Source organism: Lygodium microphyllum, chromosome 24, assembly GCF_053477565.2.
Source record: "Lygodium microphyllum isolate KBCC chromosome 24, Lygodium_microphyllum_v1.1.10, whole genome shotgun sequence".
In the NCBI taxonomy this organism is placed as follows: Eukaryota; Viridiplantae; Streptophyta; class Polypodiopsida; order Schizaeales; family Lygodiaceae; genus Lygodium; species Lygodium microphyllum.
This window is the reverse complement of record NC_141158.1, coordinates 132,604,791-132,627,195: the sequence shown is the minus strand read 5'-3', so window position 1 is coordinate 132,627,195 and position 22,405 is coordinate 132,604,791.

The following is a 22,405-nucleotide window of genomic DNA, read 5'->3' as shown; positions in this document are numbered from 1 at the left end:
GCTCTCTCTCTCTCTCTCTCTCTCAAGCTCTCTCTCTCACTGCTAAAGGTGCAAATGAGCTTTCCCCTTGCCCTCTGGGGCCTTAAAACCTTGTTTCGCTTAGCCTTGGTGATCGCTCCCCTTGTAGTATTAACACATTTAAGTGCTCTTTTTCTCCATTTTTCCCTTGTTTTGGCCCTGTTTGGGCCTATTTTATAGCAGAAATCCTAAGTTAATTCGCTTCGATTTCTTGATTTGATTTATCCTACTCGTCTACTCTTCAAAAATCCAAAATACTTACTCGTTTTGAAGATTTAAAACCCCAAATCTCCTACCTATATCAAGCACTGGTTCGGGGATGCAACCCTACTTCGACGCTCAATTTGAGGTGTGCAAGTGCTCAAGCTTGAATCCCTTGGTCATGGCAGCAACAAAATCAAAATGTAGTGGAAGCTCATGCTCAGTCGCCAAGATCCATATACCGCTTATTGCTTCAAGCATTTCAAGTGAGCACAAATGGCTATCTCTCACCTAGCCGATGCACCTTCGATCCTATGGGCGTGTAGTGAGCTTACCTTCATGCCCAAATGAGTGGCCTCCTCCCACAAGCAAACCAGTAGCTCCAAGATTGGAGATGCAAGCTCAAGCAACCTCAAGCCTCCTTCTTCGAGCTCCATCCTTCATAGCTACGCGCGAGATAAGAGAAGAGAAGAGAAGAGAAGAAGAAGAGAGGAGATGGTGGAGAGCTTTTTCTCCAAGTTTCCTCACTCTCACACACTCACTCCCTCACTCCCTCTCTCAAGCACACATAGGAAAGCAAGAAGGAGAGAAGAAGAGACCACTTTTGCCACCCACCAAAGAATGAGCTCCTCATTCACTTTTCAGGTTTATATACAAGCCCTAAATCCCTTGGATACCCGTCCCCTTTTTTACATGACCGAGCATCCTGCCAAGGTCCTCTTTCCCTATTCCCTTCTAGTTGCCTTATCCCTTCACCTATGTCCATTTAGACTTTACAAGTTGCACAGGAAGGAGCATGGTGCTCTTATAAAATGAATTACATTGCACCTTGCACTTTCCTTGCGAGAGCCCTTGGAGGCTCTCCTTCATCCTTGAGACTCTACCTTGCTAGAATTTTCGGTGCTTTCCTTAATCTTTGAGAGCACCTTGTTAGAATCTTCGGTGCTCTCTCACGTTTTTTCTAAGCTGACCTTCTCCTCCACTTTTCCTGCCTAGGCAAAATGAGCTTCTTCATTCACTTTTTGACTTGGGCTTCCTTTGCTTCTTTTTGGGCTGCATGGTCCGTGTTCGTGACATGTCTTGTAACAACAGGATATAATCAGTAACTGAGAGTTCAGTAGAACTCTCGGTATCTTTGCATAAGAATAAGAAAGGAATTGCATCTCCTATCACCAAAAGTTGTACAGAGGTAATGGGAATCTTCAGAGTACCATCTCGATGTGCTCTGAAAAGATTTGGCGTTGTGAGGAAAGCTGGTAGCTAACTACTAGACTGAACATGAATGGAGATTGGAGGAGGAGCTAGGGCTGATTTAGCCACTCATTTAAGTCACTTCCTTTGAATCACCATAGGAGGATGGGATCAATATCCTCAATGATAACATTAGTGCTTTCAGTAGGAGGAAGAGGAACCTTTGGAGGATCAACTGGTAAGGTAGGAACTTCCGTTACAAGGGCAGCATATGCCAAGAAAACAGAAAGATAAGAACTTAATGTGATAGACTTAGTCACATTACCACTTGTGGCTTTGACAAAATGCTGATCCATCTTTGACAGGAGATAGGAAGTCTAGTCAATAGTAATTACTTTCAACACCATTCAGGAGGCTATGAATAACTCCTTCGAAATGTAGTTAGAAGGTATTTTGACAGGCATAAACTTGTCCTGAAGGAATTGACATAATTGCTTCTAGACAAGATTAGAGATCATGGAGACACTAATGCTTGAAGTACTAATAACCTTCTTAGGGTCCAACACATCCTAGGTCTGCTTCTACAACAACTTCAGAATATCCCCATTAGAGAACAATTGTCGAGTAGTAGGAAAATGATCTCCTCGATATGGTAAGGACAGAGCTTTGCCCAAGATTTTAGGCGTCATATGGATAACTGTTCCTCGAACATGACTAGACCTCTTATTGTAAGAGGCTAAAAATTGATCACAAACATCAGTATCCCCGGGATAAGCGGCAAACGAAAGTGCCACAAACTTGGATAATCATATCTTATTAATAATATTTAAATCCAGCAATAATGAGTAGTCATGAGGCACCAAAGGAACATATTGGATTGGGGGAGAAGTACGAGACGCCATTCAAATGGTTTACACACACCACACTTACACATAGATAATCACAAAGAATGCCTACAAAAGAACCAAAATAACATGAGATAAGATATCGACCACAAAATCTCTCACAAACTTGACCAACTGATTGACCACCCTAAGCAATCCACATCCTAGAAAAATTTTGGCATGACCTTTGCACTTATGTGACTGAAAGCTTCATGCGATGCATATATACAAGCATCCAATATCCCCATACATATTAGGTAGAAAAGAAAAAGGAATACACACTATATCCTTGACTCTAATCAAATAACCAATAAAAATACCAAACCAAAATCCAAATTGACTGGTTGACCAAACTCAACTGACAAAGACTACCGAGAGATTGAAAATTTTGCCAATATAAGCTAAAAAAACCAAACACCATAGCAAATACATTTCAACAAATTTTGATGTGTTTTTTTGGGGTCATGTTTGCATTCAATTATATCCACGGAATATATTGAATTTGGGTTTACTATGCGCGTTTTGGTTTGTTTGAAAATTTAGGATTTTTTTGTGAGTTTTTGTCTTTCTTCTTAATCGATTTTGATATGGATGTGTGATTAATATTTTTTTCTCTTTTGTTTATTCAACAATGTAGATTGAAAGTTAAGCACAAAAGTCCACTAACTTTTTTTAGAAATTTTCTAGCCATTTTTCGAAGGTGAAAAAGAAAAAATTTAAGAAGTTGCATGTTTAATAAGGGTTTATAATTCAATTAATTGGTTCCCAATTAATTTTGATAATTTCACCATATGTGAATGATCCAAAAATGTAAAGGAAAGTGAGTATGATTTTTTGAACATTTGGACTTTTATAATGGGCGGTAAAATGGGCAGGGGAGGGGGGGGGGGGGGAGGAATAGAGGCTCGATGGCGAGGGTAGTTGGGGCATCAGCATGGCGAGGCACCTCCTCGGGTGGCTCACAAGTGGCAGGCGACCACGATTTGCGGGGCGGGCGACTCTCGTTTGGGGGGGGCAAGCTTCAGCAACCCTGTGGGCGGGTGACCACAGATGGCGGGGCGGCGCTGTGAGTAGGCGACTGCATGCAGGCACCAAAAGGAGAGGTGGTGGGAGTGGCGATCATAGGCGGCTGTGACTTGCTCCATAGGTGGGGCGGCACGAGGGTGGAGGGGAAGGAGGAGGAGGTAGGAGGAGGCAGATATGGTGGAGGAGGAGAGGAAGGAGGGAGAAATTACATGAGGGTGGGGGAGCAGGAGAGAGAGAATGGGATTGGGAGGGAAGGGAGGATGGAGGGAGTGCATTGGTTGGGGATGTTTGGGGAGGGTGGGTCGTTGGTTGTGGGGGGGGGGGGGGGGGTTCTGTGTGGTTATTGTTGTGGTTTTTTTTTTTTTTTTTGAATTCCTTTTTGGTTTTGTTTGTTTGTTTTAACAAGTTTTTTTGTGTGTTTTTTTTTGGTTTTTGTTTTGGGTTTGTTGTTTGTTTTTTTGTTTTTTTTGTGTTGCTGTTGATTTGGGTTTTGTTTGGAATCCTCCCTCCGTGTCACGCGCACAACTATGGGTGGGGAGTAAAAAAATTTATAGCGGTGGGTCTTACACAGGGGTCAGGATGCACGTGCGGGAGAAAGATGGGGGCATGAATGCGTCAACGACTGAAAAATCACGAAACGCGATCGTTTGCACGGAGACATGCGAAACGTGAAAACTCAAATGACGGAAAAATTAATAACAATTAAATCAAACACTCGATGATCGAACATGAAAAAGGAAAAATATATTGAAGGATGAGAGGAAGAGGGTGAAAAAGTAAAATGGCATGTCCGGGGACAAAGAAGGGCGTTCACATGGGAAAAAGGTAAAAATCGGGCCTACGAACACAAACAAAAATTAATATTGAAAAATTCAATGATCAAAACAAAGGGCAGTCAAAAGGAAAAATATATGAGATGATGTGACAGATCTGCATGTGACATCAGAACGTGGTTCTGTTAGGGATAAGACCTGTTCGCATGGAAAAATGGTAAAAACACACTCGAAAATAGGAATAAAAAGTAATATGAAAAAATTTGGCAATCAAAATAAGGAAGAATAAAAATAAAAAATATTCTCAAGAAAGCGATAGACAAGTTGGGTAAAGTGGAATGCAGTTCCAGGGGCATTAGGGTGCATTCTCATGGGAAAAAGAGTAAAAATACCAACAAAAACAAAGTTGGAAATTAATATGAGAAAATTCATGCATTGGAATGGGGGGCAACTAAAAGAAAAAATGACAGGGAGGGGTGTCGGGTCAAAACGCATCTTTGGTGGGATTAGGGGGCGTTCACATGGGAAAAATAGGAAAAAAGATCACGAAAACTTACGAAAAAATTAATATGATAAAATCAATGGGCCAAAATAGGATGGGAGAAAAAGGAAAATTGTGCAAGGGAGCAAGCTAGACAATGTTATCTAATCAAAATTAAATTTCAAGGGGAATAGGGTAGGTTTGCATGGAAAAAGAGCAAAAAATGTACACGAAAATTCTTTAAAAGATAGAAAAATTAATAATGGACAAATCGTACATCAAAATAATGTGTAAGAAAAGGGAAAAATATCAAGGCGAAGGGACATGTCAGGGCTGTCACATCAACTTGTTGTTCTGAAGTGAAAAAGGCGCATTCGCATGGAAAAGTTTAACATGGGTAAAAAATTCTTTAAAAATTAATAACTCATAATCAATGGCTTAGAACTAGGAGTAGTAAAACGGAAAAGTGGCAAGTGCAAAGGGATGAACATGGTTGTAAGGTCAGAGTTTTATTTTGGAAAACGTAGGATGTGATCGCATGAAAAAGTGACAAAACAAAGGATAAAGACAAACGATCAAGGAACGACGGGGTGAAAAGAAGACGTGTGGGTGGGGAAGGGACCTCATTAGGGCAAGACTAGGACATGGTATGCTCAAATCATCGGATAGGTACGTTTTCATGAGGGTATGCAAAGTAGATGCACATGGATGTCTCAAAGTGTTGGAGCATCCCTCAATCCTCACCTCTTAGTTGATGAAAGGGAAATCAATCACAGTTAACCCCCCTCTGTCTCATGCTCTATTGATGATTATAGGAGGGAAACCAATACAACCCATTGTTGAATCCTTGCTGCCACTTGTGTGAAGGTTGTATGCCTTGTGTGCAATTGATGGTGCAGTAGTGCATCCCACCTTATGCCGGCATATGGTGCAAGAAGGAAGGCTAGGAAGCTTTATAGTGCCATGCATATAAACAAGTTGTGCTTTGTGCATTGAGAGGCCCATCTCAAGTGTGCAATGCTTCATTCACACATCTCACCTCTCTATTGGATATAAAAGGCAAGGACTAGTTACTCACCCCACCCTCTGTCTCATGCTCTATTGATGAATACAAAGGGTAGCCCATACTCACACCCCTATTCGGTTAGGACGAAAGCTCACATCACTAAGGAAAATCGACTACGTCTGGTTGATGATATCAACTTGTATCGATTGATGAAGAGGCGTATCCAGGGAGGTAGCTAGCACATCTAGTACTTAAATTACACATTGGAAATATCAACTATTGCATGAATCAAAAGCACCGATGTGATTGTAGAATTCAACACATCAAGGGAGGTGGCTTTGTAATCGCTTTTGGAAGAGTTCTACTAGTAATTCAGCTGCCATGGATTGCAAGGTGTTGCCACCTTTTCCACAACCAGCTTTCTATCCAAGGGTGTGTGCCACCTTTTCTTGGAATGAGGCCTATTATGACAGGGAATTTTCTTCCTTTTCTCCCATAACAATTTTGATGTTTTTCTTTTTGTTTCTTTTATTTTCCTATTTTTCTTTTCTTTTGCCCTACTCCCAAGGGTGTTTCCACCTTTTCTCAAAGAATAGGTTGGCATGACAGGGACCGAAGTCCTTTTCTCCCATGACTGATATATATATATATATATATACTTTTTTTTTTCTTTTGAAAGAGGAGAATGGCAGTAACATTATGTATAAGAACCATCCTTGCAACCTCTACTGGATCAGATGGAAAGAAAGCCAATGAGTGGTGGAAGAAGGTGATTGGGAGGGGCTAACAGAATGAGGCCACCTCATAGAATCAGTAGGAGGGCTATCAGGAGCAATAGGTAAAGATGTACCGAACGACATGTAAAGAATGAAGGAGCTATCGGTGGTGATTGTTAGGTCCTCACAGAGGGTAATATGTCTTGAGGCGATAGCCATTAATTAGGAAGGGATCATTAGAAACATCAATTGTCTATCTTGGACAGAGTCATTAGGGTTGATGGAAAGTACCTTATAGGGGCCTATCTATCGTTGTTGAAGCTTGCTTGGAAACTTTCCAAATCTCGAATTATAAGCAACGACCAAATCACCTTATTTTAACTCCTTCTGCTTGATAAAGCGTCATGATAGGCCTTTTTCCGAGCTTGCGTGGCTTCCATACACTGTAGGGCCATCATGCAAGTCTCATCCAGACATTCCAAGAGCAAGAGACGGTGTTGCAAGGACTTGTCATCTCCCAAGTGCTCTTTGATAGCCATGCGCAAAGAGGGTAGCTCTAACTCAACAAGGAAGATGACTTCTGTACCATACACCAACTAGAAAGGGGTCTATCGTGTAGCAACTTTATGGGAGGTTCTATACGCCCAGAGGTCCTCTATAAGTTGATTGTCCTAATCAAGACGATGTGCAGCAATCGTCCTTGTCAGAATCGAGCAAAGGATGCGATTGGTAACTTCGACTTGGCCATTGGCTCTAGGATAGTAGGGTGTGGACTTGTGATGGTGGCGGATCTTGTACAACTTTGTCAATTCTTCAATAATCTTGTTAAGAAAGTGCATATCTCGATCACTTACAAGCTCTAGGGGGTTGCCAAAACGGGTGATGATGTTCTCGTACAAGAACAAGGCCACGCTATTGCCATTATCCCGCTTTAGAGCTTTGGCTTCACACCACTTTGTCACATAGTCCGTATAGACCAATATGTATTTGTTTTGTTTCTTTCTGGTTGGTGGATCAATAGAGCCCACAAAGTCAATTTCCCATTTCTCAAATGGCTTTAGGGGAAGAATGGGTTGTAGTGGCATGGTGCTAGATTTGGTAGGCTTCCCCATTCTCTGACAATCATCACAACGTTTGTAGTAGTCATAGGCGCCCTTGTGAAGGGTTGGCCACCAATATCCTGCAAGTAAGGCCTTTCTGGCTATCAATTCTCCTAGGAAGCGTCCTCCATAGGGCTCATCATGGCATGATTTTAGTACTATTCCAATCTTATATCTTGTAACACATCTGCACAATACTTCCTCTTCGCCTTTCTTGTACAGTGCGCTGCCTAATAGGGTGTAGGGGGTTGATTCCAACAGAAGCTTCTTCTTCTCACGGTTGGAGATACCAGGGGGATACTGTTGCATTGCAAAGAGGTTGGCTATGTCTGCGTACCATGGGGTAACAATTTTGACTAGAAATAGGGAAGCATTCGAAAGGCCTAGATCATGTTGCTCCTCTTCTTTGCTCTAAGGGATTCGTGACAGATGATCAGCCAGAACATGGGAGCGACCGGGTTTGGTAACCACCTTAAAGTCAAACTCCTGAAATAGAAGGAGCCATCTCATCATCCTTCCCTTCACATCGGCCTTGTTCATTAGGAAGGATAGGGCCTCATGATCCATGTAGAATTTGAAGTGCGTTGATAACAAGTAGTGTTGAAACTTCTCCAAGGCAAACACTATTGCTAAGCACTCCACCTCCATCACTGTATAGTTTCATTCTTTGTTGGAGGGCATAATAGATAGGTTGATCTAACTTTGAGGGACCCTTTTGGCATAAGACTGCACCTAGGGCTTCGACTAATGCATAAGTATGCACATGGAACTCTATCCAATCAGAAGATTGTAGGATGGGCGCGTCAATCAGGCACTATTTTAGAGTGTTGAATACCTTGTCACATTTAGTAGTCCATGTAAACTCGACATCTTTCCGTAGGAGTTTATGCAAGGGAGCTGCCTTTGTCATTGCAAAGTGTGCAATGAACCTTCTGTAATAGCCAACATGGCCAAGGAATCCCCTCAACTGTTTGAGGTTGGTTGGTGCTGTTAAGGCTACAATCTTCTCAATCTTTGCAAGGTTTGTTGCTATCCCTTGTGCAGAGACAATATGGCCCAAAATAACTCGTGCGGAGACTCCAAGGATGCATTTTTTGGGATTGAGAGAGATCCCATACTCTCAACATCTATCAAAGCACTGCTCTAGGTATCCCCAATGCTCACGGATTAGGCTATAGACGTAGAAGTCATCTAGGTATACTTCAATGAAATCATGCAGATGATTTTGGAATGCAGCCATCATCACTTGTTGGAATGTAGCAAGAGCATTACAAAGCCCAAACACCATCACCCTCTAAGTATAGGTTCCCCATTCTATTGTGAAGGTTGTTTTGGATTGATCTTCTTTTGCAATTTGGACTTGATTGTATCCATTGAATCCATCCAAGAGGAAATAGAGTTTATGGCCAACCACTGTGTCCAACAGTTGGTCTCTGAAAGAAATAGGGAAATGATCCTTCTTAGTCTTGGAATTCCGCTTTCAAAAGTCCACACATATTTGTACCTTTGCATTCTTCTTGGGTACTACCACGATGGGCAAAACCCATTCACTATTGGCCACTGGATAGATAAAATCGGCCTCAAGGAACTTCAACAATTCTGTTTTCACTAGAGCATAGTAATTTGGATTCTTGTGCCTCTGTCTTTGCCTCACATGCTTGGCATCAGGCTCTAGGTCGATGTGGTGTTGGCATTGTTGGCATACCATGGGATCAATCCCCTTTAGATCTTTGCAACCATGCAGATACATCCAAGTTCTCCTTCAATAGGTCATGTAGGACTACTAGTTCTTCTTTTGGAAGATTGATACCCATCTTCAGTTAACGTTCGATACCATCTACATCCACAAAAGTTAAATGCTTTTCACCTTTCACTTTGCAGATGAAGATCCCACCATGGATTGCTTCTGGGTAGAGATCTGATCCCTTCAAGGGAGTGGTCTCCTCTTCTGATGCTTTGCTGGAATCAACTTCCTCTTTTAGTGGGGACTTAGCTTGCTCCTTGGAGGCTGAAAGGGTATTAGACCTCTTTCGGATCTTATAGGAGGGTTATATATCCCTTGACTCGAGGATTCATATTCCGAGATGCATCCAAAGATGTTACATGACAGGATCCTTCTGAAATCTTTTTGGGCTACAAGACTTGTGGTTATCAGCATGGTGCATCGTCATCATCTTCTTTTGAGAAGGGTAACTTTGGGCGACAAGAGCTATTGCTAAAGGAAGGCTTATTCCTCTTAATCCATTTCTTATGGATATTTTGCATATGACATGACCCATTAGCGAGTCCAAATGGTGCTATAGTCATTCTATCTAACAGTAGGGGATCTTCTACTTTTGTGGCCTCTACAAGTTCTTCCTTCTCTATGCCTTTTGCGTGTAGGATAGATTCCTCCAACTCGATTTCATAGTCTTTTTCTACAGTGTCCTCTTCAAATTTTGTTTCCGCTTCTATAGGGGCTTTGTAAGAGAAGAACATGCTCTCTATTATATCTTCTTCCTTTGCTTCTATGTCTATCTCTAGCTTTGGCTTCGTTGTAGCCATATAACAGAGAGAACAATACATCCATGCTTCTATTTCACAGTTAGAAGTGATTTTAGAAGTCAATTCGGATTCAGTAATTGGTATTCACCCATTGACAAAGACTTTGCTTCCTTCGGTAGTTGGCTTACAGTGCCCATTGTCAGGGACTGTGCCTTTTTTTTCTTAGGAAAGATTTGTTTGACGGCTTCTTTATCTCTTGATGTGCCATTTGTTACTTCTTAGAAGAGTCTGTGATGACTTCAATGGAAGTGGATCCATTGTCTTTTTGTGATCCATACAACTTCAATACCACTTTGTTGGGTCCTCTTCCTAGGGTTAAGGTTCCTTTGAACCAATCCGTTTGTGCCCTTACTTCAAAAAGCCAAGGTCTTCCCAATAGCAGAGGGTGTGAGGTCCCGTAGGAATTTGGTTTAACCGCCAGATATGCCAACTAATAATCTCTTCTTGTGAGGCTTGTCTTCATATATGGGAGAATGCCCAAAGGCTTAATTTTGCTTTGATCTACCAATCAGATAAGCCATTGCATAGGTTGCATACCTTGCAAGCCTAGATCCTTCATTATCACATTTGTCATTATGTTCACTGATGAACCTCCATAAATTAATGCATTTACTATAAAGCATCCTTCAATCCACATGCCAATCTCTAGGGTACTAGGATCCAAGAAAGAGTTAGCCACATCCACTTCTTTCATAGGCTATGGGGCCTTGTTGGACTGGTTACTGTGGAAGGAGCAATACTTAGGCCTCTTCTCCTTGTTATTAGTATGCTTGTTGAATTTCTTTTGATAGCTAGGAGACAACATCAATAATTGTCCGAATGTTAGGTTAGGTCTAGATCTTTGACCGAGTCATATTCTTTGGTAGGATCTACAAGCTTTTCCAATCATTTAGGGAATGGGACCACACCCACTTTTATCTTTTCCTTTTCTTCCAAGAGCGACAACATTTGCACCTCTTCTACTTCTGGTGGTACTTCGACATCCTCTATCTCTTGGACATCTGGTCCTATCTCTGTAACTGTATCTGTGACTCTTTGTGTAACTACAATGCTTTGTACTACATTGTTCTGCTCTGCACTGTTTAGTTTCTCCTTGGAAATATTAAAATTCATTGATTTAGTAGAGGGAATGTTTTCTTTTGAAACTATGGGTTCTCCTTTCTTGGCGCACATTATTGCAGCAACCTCCAATTCCACCAAATTGGAAGCAGGTTCTTGGGTCTTTTGTTGAGTCTTGGGAGTAGCTTTTACAGGAGCTGGACTTGGACAATCTTTTGTAGTGTGGCCTTCTCCTTTACATCAACTACGTAAGGGCTTGTAGTCCATGGACCTCTATGTCCCTTTTCTCCACATTTGCAACACTTGACCTCTAATCTATGGCCATCGCTAGACTGTTGTCCTTTGTAGCTTTGAGAGAGAAACCTTCTTGGCCGAAATTAGGATTGAACTCCCTAGGCCTTGGTCCGATATCCTGCATGGTCATCTTGGATTCCAACAAGTTGAATCTTGCTTCTTCATCTTTCTTCCTTTTTTTGTGCATCTCCTTTAGAGAAAAAATATCCCATGTATGGTTCTTTCTTAAACAATATAAACAGAAGGCTCCAGGAATGGTTGGTTTTTGGGTACATTCATTGGCTAAATATCTTGCTTGATGGCACTTTTTACACCATGTATTAGACTGCATCACATCTCTTCCACCTTGTAGGAGTGGATATGTTGGTTGTATTCACCTTCAACGTCTGTAGTTGTTTTGTAATCACATCCATAAGCTCCTTCTTGATGCTTGCGATTGAATTGGACAAGTAGTCCTTCAAATTTTCACCTACTAGAGTACTTGCAGTAGGGTTTTGGGAAACCTCTGTAATTACTGCATACATTGGTTGGGTTGATCTAGAGGGTCCTCTATTCTGATTATGTTTCAGAGCTCCTGTTGAGATTAGGGGTTGTTAGTTCCAATTGGTAGGGTTCCGCTGTTGTTGTTGAGTCGCCATCGGGGGAATTGTTTGAGGTCATTGTTGTTGTGGTTTAACCATCATTTGAGGTGCTCTCATCTGTGACCACTATGGATTTAGTGCATTGTACTGCGGCATTGTTTGCATCACAGTATAGGGGTAAGGAACTGTCCCTGGGATTGCATTTCGTGGGTATATCATTCCTTGCGTGGGAGGAGGTAGGACTTCTCTTCATGAGGTCATCGACATCCTTGCTTGAACTTAATCATATAGTCTTGCACCTTCCACTACAACTTGCAAATTAACTGGTCTTCTCAATTCCACAAACTTATGAACTTCTGCTTGTAGGCCTTTAAGGAATACTCCCTTATGGATGCCTTCATCCAAATGATGGTTGGTCCATCTTTTCAATATGGATTTCATTCTAGAGATATATGCTTCCACTCGTTCACCAAAGGATTGACTTAGGTTCATGAACTCCTCTCGCATCCACTCTTCAAAACCTTCACGCTTGAATTTAGTGTGAGGAAGGCCAACTTTAGGTCGCTCCCATGTTCCAAAATTTCTTGCTGTTTGTCTCTCATACCATTAAAATGCCACATCTTTAAAAGTGGCGGCATAGAATATTGCTAACCAATGCTCGAGGGTTCTGGCATTGTTAGGTACAAACACTACCATAAACTCTGCAAAATCTAGACTAACTTTATAATCCTTCCCCATTATATTGTGAAAGATGATGCATGCGAAATGGAGTATACTACTTCATTGATGTCGATTGTCTTCGATACATCCAAACTAACCTTAAAAGGCTACAATGGATGGAAATTTTGAAAGTCATTAAGATATTTATTTTTGAATAGTCTAGGGTTAATTTGAGTCTTTTTACAAGAGGAAGACAACATCTAAACTATTGTATCTATGATGAAGTAATCAAAGTAATCCCAATTGATAGAGTTTCTACTTTAGGCCACTCTTGTAAAAATAATTATTGCAAAGAAGGTCATCATGATCTTCCCTCCAGGTGTTAATTGAGTTTTTTTCAAAGATAAGCTTAGTATTCAATACAATAAGGTAAATACCAGTAAGCGACTTGGGTCCTGTCATAAATACCTTGGCTTAACTGAAACCCAAAACAAAAAGCAACTAGACCAGTAAAAAAGCATGACCAGGCAGTCAAGCCAGGAAGGCCAATAAAAATTAGCAAATTCTTCTATCTTTTGCATACTATCTTGACAATAGGTTTTATGAACAAAGCAAAGCCTTTAACTTACATTTACTACTTCGTTAGCATTATAGAAGTCAAATAAACAAATGGTAACTCTTTTTGTCCATCCTCCCTAAACTGGTCTAACTTATTGGAAATTGTATTAGAACAATCGGTAAAAAATCCAAAGACCAAGAGCCATCTACCTTAATCCCATTGCAACTCTCCTTATGTAGAATTGTAGATGTGTTTGTCAAACCCCCATCTTATAGTACTATTGATGTATTGGAGTTCCATGGGTGAATCTTGTAGTAGAAGCCTATTCATAATGTAATGCCTCTGGCTACCTAAAATAAATTGAATAAAAGATATTTCTTTTTTGTTTAACTGTGCAAAAATTATAGTTCTAAAGAAAAATCTTAAGTTAAAATGTGAGAAAGATTTATATACATGTATTAAAATAGTTCTTGCATATTTTCAATCCAGAGATATTCCATCTTTCATTGAACTTATCAAATTGTATGAGAAGAAATCCCTTCTTAAATAGATAAAACCTCCCAAATTTGATGGGAAGGGTAAAGTCATGGAAATAGATGCTAAAGTCTGGATTGAGTCTATGAAAGACTACTTTTGAGCCACAGGAATGAGCATCCATAATCAAGCCATGTTGGCCAAGCTAAAACTAATAGGGGAAGTGTGTCTTTTGGTAGAAGCAATGGTGTAGCAATATTGGAATCTCACAAACTACATGCTGTATGGAAACTCATAAAAGAAGTTGTGCATGGAAGGTATCTTTCACCTTCCTATCATGCCTTGAAGATGAGTGAGCTTTGCCAACTAGGGTTGAGTTTGGAAGCATATTACTCCCAATTTGTAACTCTTCGAAGGCATACTTTGGCTATAGATATTGGCCAATAGGTGGCCAACTTTTATCAAGCCCTCAATCCTCCTTTAGAAACTCAATTGGATGCCATACGCCCCACAGATCTACAAGATGCCTTAATAAGAGATAAACTGTTTAGTCTTCAAGCACAATCAAGGAACACAAGATATTGGGGTAGAGGATTGCCTAATAAAGGACATCATGTCTTCATAAAGAGAGCACAAGGGAAAAAATAATTTGATGTATGAAAGAAGGTTAAAGTTAACACAATTGGCACCTTCATTCCAACAAATCAAAACAAGGGTGCTCAAAGATATTTCCATTGCAATGAATTGGGCTACTACAAGAGATAGTGCCCTAAACTAAACTAGTTGCCTCAACAAGGACAATTTCATGACCAAAATAGAGAGGGAAGAGAAAGATGAAAAGTTGCTAAAGTAACTATCATAAGAGAGGAAGAAAAAGAGCCCACAATGGAGACTAAATGGAAAGAGGGATGACTCCTACTACTCTTAATAGGAAGGGACCAAACTGTCAGTTCTCTGTGATTTAGATATTGATGAATCACCAAGGTAAATCTTTCTATATTTTGATAGATAATGGAAGTAATCATTCTTTTATTTCTTTGAAATCTATGCAAAATTTAGGCATAGAGATTGCACAAGCATCTAAACTCTTCGTAGAGTTAGCAAATGGAAAAGAAGTCGTGTCATCACAATAAACTAGAAATGTAGAGTTTGATCTAGGCAATAAGCCCACATGCTTAAGGTTCCATGTCATGAACTTGGATGCTTATGAGTGGTTGCTAGGCATGGACTAACTTATTCCCAATGATGCTTATATTCATTCTAGAAAGGCCTAAGTCACATTTCAAAACCTATAAGGAAATCAAGCAACAACTCAAGGAAAAGTTGGGAAGTAAAAAATCCAGTTAGCTAAAGCTTCACAAGAATAGCATAAGATTTAAGAAAGGGACTGCATGTATATTGAATCAAACTTAACAAAATAAATGAGAACAATAAATTATAGGAAGAGGAACCTTCACGAATATAGGAGTATGTAGATGTTTTCTTGGAAGAATTAATTGAACTTCTACCTCCAAGGGAAGTTGAAGCTAGTTCCAAGAGTTATACCAAATGCAAAAATATCATATCAATGTCCATCCTTGAAGCTATCAAGTTGAAAGAACAACTTGAGAAAATTCTAGATTAAGGATACATTTGAATTAACAATTTGCCATGAGGAGCCCTGATTTTGTTCCAAAAAAAGAAAGACGGAACTATGCATCTTTGCATTGACTATCACGAGCTAAATGAGCTCACAGTTAAGAACAAGCACTCAATTCCTAGGATTGATGAGTTACTCAATAAATTTCAAGGAGCAAAGTTATTTTCAAAGACTAACTTGAGATCCAAATACTATTAGATAATGATATAATAAGAGGATATTCACAAAACTATCTTTAATACAAGGTATGGCCACTATGAGTTTATAGTTATGCCTTTTAGAAAAACTAATGCTCATGCCACCTTTGAATAGATCAATGCAATTTATTTTCTAGCCTTATCTTGATGATTTCATTTCTATCTTCTTTGACAACATTTTGACTTACTCAAAGGAAGACAAGGAACACGAATCACAACTCTGCATTGTTCTTGAAACAATGAGAGCACACAAGCTTTATACCAAGAAGAAGAAGTGTGCGTTCTTCAAAAGGAAAATTGAATATCTTGGGTTTATAGTGTGAGAAGGAGGGATTGCCATAGATCCTGCCAAAGTTAAGGATGTACAAGAATGGCATCTCCCAACATCAATCAAAGAAGTATGCAATTTCCTAGGATTGATTGGATGGTACTGAGTTTCCTAGGATTGATTGGATGGTACTGAGTTTTTATCAATGACTATGCTATGATCATTGCACCTCTTATAGACTTGCCACCTCTTATAAACTTGCTAAAGAATTAGATCTACATTGTATGGACTCCAATAGAGCAAGTTAGCTTTGGTTGACTCAAGCAAAACTTAATAATTGCTCCCATTTTGAAGCTTCTGGACATAAATCAAGAATTTGAGGTTGTGATAGATGCAAGCTCTCTCGCATTAGGTTGTGTACTCATGCAAGAAAGGCATCCCACTGCCTATTCTTTAGGGAAATTGAAGAGCCATGAAAGGAACCATGCTACTCATGACTTAGAATTGTTGGCTATGATCTAGGCTCTCAAGTTATGGAGACATTGCTTGCTAGGTGAGAAATTCACCTTGCTGATGTGACTGATCACAAAAGTCTCAAATGGATCTTTACACAACTAGATTTTAACATGAGGCGATGAAGGTGGATTGAAGTCTTACAAGAGTACGACTTTGAAATAGATTATAGTCAATGCAAGGAGAATGCATTTTCACATGCTTTAATCTACAAGGTGTTTCTTTATATTCCCATTACAAAATAACTCCCAAGAGCAAAATAATTAGTTGCTATAGTATGAATGGTGAGTAACCCCATCACTCAAATGAAAAAGGAAGAAGCTACACGGGACCGTAAGTATTAAAAGTTAAGGAAGGAAGTGCAACCAAAAGATCAAAACTCTAAGCTGTAACTGAAGTGCCATGATTGCTCCATTGAGGAAGCGCTTGTGTACTTCAAGAAAAGATTTATGCATTCCTTGTAGCCATAATCTGAAGAAGAAGATACTCTAGAAATCACATGATTCTCCATTTTTAGGACATTCTGGTTATGCTAAGGCACTCAATGTAGTAAGAAATAGCTATAATTGGGAAAAGTTAAGAGTTGATGTGCTAAAGTATGTCACTGAATACCTAAGCTATCAAAAAGTGAAAGTAGAGCATGTTAGAATGCCAGAAAAACTCCAACCTCTTGATACCCCTAAGATAAAATGGGAATTCATTATAACATGGATTCTTGATAGGGTTGCTTTCAGTTTAAGGAGGATACAACTCTATCATGTGATTGTAGACATGCTAAGAAAAGATTGCTCATCTTATTCTAGTGAAGACAAACTACAAGGCTTCAAATATTATAAGGTTTTTTGTGAAGGAAATCATTAGGCTTCATGGGTTGCCAAAAAGGATCATCAACGATCGAGATTGTCTCTTTACTTCTTGATTCTAGAAGAGATTTTTTGAAGTTGTTGGCACGCAACTATGCTTTAGTACGGAATATTATTGCAAATGATCGAAGTAGTGGATGCAATATCTACCATTAATAGCATTTGCCTACAATGCCTCTTACCACCAAAGCATTAAGATGACTCCATTCTAGGCCTTGTATAGACAAAATTATCTTACTTTGCTCAATTTCTTTGATCCAATACTAGAGATAAAAGGCCTCCAAGAAGATGCTAGAGGAAATAGATGAGCAAGTTAAAGAAATAAGACATGATATCCAAGCTATCAAGGATCATCAAGAAACCTATGCTCACCTTGGAAGATAAGAGAGGATCTTCAAAGAAGGAGACAATGTTTCTTCATGTCTATCATCCAAAGAAGAGTTCACTATCATTGGGTGAATTTAAGAAGCTGAGCTCAAGATATTGCAGACCTTGTAAGATCCTCAAGTTCCTAAAGGACAATGCATGTAAGTTACAACTTCTTAACCATATTAAATATCCATAATGTTTTCCACATTAGTCTACTAAAGGCTTATCTACCCAATCTCGATCATGTATTAACAAATTGCAATGCCAAAAGGCAAAGGAGTCCTTGAGCTTCAACACGAGAGAATACTTGATGTTAAGGAGAAAGTCTTTAGAAGAAGAACTTTAAGGGAGTATGTCGTCCAGTGAAATGATTATCTTGAATAGGATGCCACATGGATTGACAAGGAAGCTCTAAGCAAACAATATCCCTAGTTTCTTTGGAGGTAGGGACATATTGATTCCTCTGAGAGAGAGAGAGAGAGAGAGAGAGAGAGAGAGAGAGAGAGAGAGAGAGAGAGAGAGAGAGAGAGAGAGAGAGAGAGAGAGAGAGAGAGAGAGAGAGAGAGAGAGAGAGAGAGAGAGAGAGAGAGAGAGAGAGAGAGAGAGAGAGAGAGAGAGAGAGAGAGAGAGAGAGAGAGAGAGAGAGAGAGGAGGCTATTAGAGAAAAAATGTAAGAAAGAGAGATTAAGAAATTGACAAACAAGGTGATCTTGGCTCAAGAATCAACATTAATGATTTCGCCTCAACCTTATCCCTATACATTAGCTTGCCACTCTCTTTGTCCCATCCATCTACTCTAAAGTAAATCCACCTATCTATATTGTTACCTTACCTTTCTCACCTCCCTTATTCTCTATCCAAAAACTACATCAAAAACCCTTTCCAAAAGTCCACCATATCCCTTTCTCACCTTACCACCACTAAGCCTACTCTCATGAGCCGAGGACCCTCTTTCAAGCTTGCCCATTCTAACAATATGTCCTCCCTATTTTTCTCATAATGCTACTAAGTCCCCCCTCTTAAGCCAAATTTCTCACTACTCAAACCCTGACTATACTTCCTTCAAACTTGTTCTCATACTTTGACGGATCCCAATTCAAGACTAGAAGTCCAACAAAGGTTGAAGAAAAATAAGTTTGAATAAATATCTATTTTTAAAAGATTATTTTTCTCATATTCATATTTGTGCCTATATCACACAAATGAACATTGTTTGAAAGGATTAATTGATGAAGCTGATTTTTATATAACTAAACACTACTACATTAATTAGAAAACTAAAGAAATCCTTTGCGATAAGAGGGTGGTTAGATCCTTGATGGTCTTTCCAATGGTAGGATGGTCTAGATTAGCCAAGAGGCTTCCATCATAACTCAAACATTAGATTAGGTGAAGCTAGGAAGGGCCAAACAATGGTCATCCTAGTGTGTTGTCTTAGAGCCCAACCAATGCCGTTTTAGTGAGCCATGAGATGGGTTGGTGCACATCACTCCCCCTCATTTCTCACTCTCTTTGAACCAAGTATGATAATGGTTCACTTTGGCTTGAGGGATGATAGCTATGTAGTCATCTCAAAAGCTAATGCTAGAAGGCTAATAGGAAACTATAGTATTTTATATTAGGTGCCATATTTTCAAGTCGATTCTTATGGGCTTGAGGTAGAGCTTCCCATGAAAGATAGACTAGAGTAGGTTATAAAGGTGTGATTATTCTAAGGAGTTTTGGATGGTAGTAATCTTGATTATTTCTTGATGGGCTATTGAAATAGGTCCGATCAATACTTATTTAAGTAGGTATGCTATACCTTGCTCAATATCACCACCACCAATACCACTACACCTCATCAGTCTCTTTCTCTCCCTCCAACTCTCTCATTCACCAATTTTCATTCCTTCCTTCCTTCTCTCTCTCTCTCTCTCTCTCTCTCTCTCTCTCTTCTGTGGTATTGGAGATTCAAACTTTTACACTATCTCTTTCTCTCCCCCAACCCCCCCAACCCCCCCAACCCCCCCCCCCTCTCTCTCTCTCTCTCTCTCTAATTGTTATACCTCACTAAATATCAACTTGTGTACTTATTTTTGATATTATATCCTTATGTAGAAGTAGTTGAACTTCACACACATAAAATAGACCACATAGATAGGTAAACACACACACACACACACACACACACACACACACACACACACACACACACACACACACACACACACACACACACACACACACACACACACACACACACACACACACACACACACACACACACACACACACACACACACACACACACACACACACACACACACACACACACACACACACACACACACACACATGCATGCATGCATGCACACATGCATGTGCGTGCGTGCATGCGCACGCGCACACGCACACGCACACGCACACGCACACGCACACGCACACGCACACGCACACACACATAGAGTTATAGTTGTATGGTAGATATTCTTGGTTGATTTGGATTGGTGTACAAGGCCTTTAAGCCATGCCATACCCACCAGATGATGGTATATGTATCCCAAGGATTTGAGGACTTAGAAATGTCAAAAGTTCTTTTTGCCAAGCCTGATATAGTATGCATACATTACAAATATAGAAGTTAATAACAACAAAATTTCTAATATTATTACTCTATTGCTCATTTGAGAAGGTAGTTTGGCTACAAAGAATCTTGAAAACATGGGTTTTTATAAAATTGATGTTGAAATGGTGTTTAGATGATCAAAAAACAAACTTAGTGCAATAATAGAAGAAGAATGCATGCACATCACACATATGCAAGTTTTTCCACACATTTAAAGTGAGATGTATCTTCCTCTTCCATCACATGCAAACATCTTGGTAATAATTCAAGTTTTAAACCCCATGAGAAAAGTTCAATAGTCAAACTATTTACAAATTAGTATCCTGATATGGCAAAGCCAAAGAAGAGCATTGCCTTATGCATTTATCAATGTTGTCTCATATCCACCAAGTTGACAAGGCTTGATAAATGGAAATGACAATCATGCTATCATATTATGATTTCTTAGTCCCCCCTTGGAGAAAGAGAGAGACAAAGAGGACAATTGTTTCAAATACCATTAGGGCCAAAAACACTTCAAAAAAGGCACGTGTAAGAAAATGATTAAGTTGCTAATTAGTTGAGATTTTGAAAGAATGAATTTGGTTGCTCAGATGTGATTAATGAGAGAATATTGAATTCATTAAAGAGCTCAACCATTAATTGTCCCTCATCTTCAATTTATGTCAGGGTCATCTTTTCAGTCGTTTTTTGTCTTGGAACTTGGGAGCATTTATAATTTCGAGAAACATCCACTTATATCGCGGTTTGTCTACTCTCGCGTCTTCTTTTCACATGCTCTTTCTCCACACTCTTTCTCTATTCTCTTTCGCCATTCTCTTCTTTTTGTGCTCACTTTCTTATCACTGTGATCGTTGATATGCTAAAATGTTTAGCAATACCTCTGCAAGTAATACATATGCGAGTACATGCAAATACAAACTTACCACTCAACTAGATCCAATTTATTCATCTTGGAGAAGTATGTATCATGGAGGACTAACAGTTGAGATGGAGGCCAACATATTGCGAACTCAAGGAAAGAAACATATAGATTTATGGGTGGATGGAAATATTTATCCCAAGGATCCTTCAACAGGTAGACCTCCTAATTTTTTAAATATTCATGACTATATGAGATATGTTGGGGAATGTTATAATGGGATGCTTGGCTATTGTAAAAGGTTATACTCTACATCTTACACATACATGGCTCAGATGAATGAAATGAAAAAAGCATTATTTATTGCATGGACAAGCATTTCTGAGCTTACAAATAAGATTGATGTTTTGGAAAATGCTAATAAGTCATTACAAGACAAGCTAGCACACTTAAAGAAAACTCCAATAGGATTTAGAGAGAGAAAGAGACTATTAAAAATATAACTAGCTTGTGTGAGAGAGTAAAGAAAATAAGATTGAATCTTGCAAAGAAATATGTCTCTAATATGTCAGGTATTAATATTCGAGAGAGTGAGGAGAGAATTAGTTGTTTAAAAGAGACCATGAATAAGATTGATAGTTTGAGGATTCTTAGGTCACCTTAGAATATGGATTTGAGAGGCCCAACTCTCAAAGAATTAGTGAAGGTCTTAAAGGACACAATAAAACCAAACGAAATTGTAGAGACATGTGATACTGCCGGCATTAGTCAAAAAGGTTATTGGGCTATCTCAAGATTATGGTTTAAAAATCTAAAATGTAATAGAATAACTGCATTTGGGTTACCCCGAGCCCTAAGAGTATCGGTTGCAAGGACTGCCATGAATCGTAAGATTCCACAAGTTTTTGGCGAATATATTCATATTGAAGCATCTATGCCATATGAAAAGACAAAAAGAAAATCTAGTTTTGAATACAATGTATTTAACAATATATGGGTTGATCTAAGAAGAGTCCAGATTGCAATGGTTCACATGTATAGACTCACATTAGAGGAATGTCACGGTGTTTTGAAGTTTGCCTTGAAGCTAGATGAAGCACATATTCAAAAAGGACAAAAGATGGAAAGAGTCAGCATTTGCATCATGAACAGGATATTGGAATATAGCAATGGTGGGGGTCAAGCACCAGTGCATAAGTTCTAGTCTGAGATGGAGATTTGGTGGGTTGGTGTAGCTTAGGTACCAATTGAGAATCATCAAACACTGAAATGGTTGTTTAGTCATGCACGTATTCCAAACATTATTAAGTCTTAAAGTGAAGGAGAAATGTTGGTTGTTAATGGGGTTGGTAATTTTAATGTGGAATGGCACATAAGTGCTCATTTGAAAACTATCAAATGTATGATTAGAATATGTAATATCCTTATATTTATTGCTTGGAAAGTGTTGGGTCTAAAGATTGGAGCAACTTGTGCCCTGTAAGAAGAGCCCCAACTAGAGACTCTATAGATCTAAGTA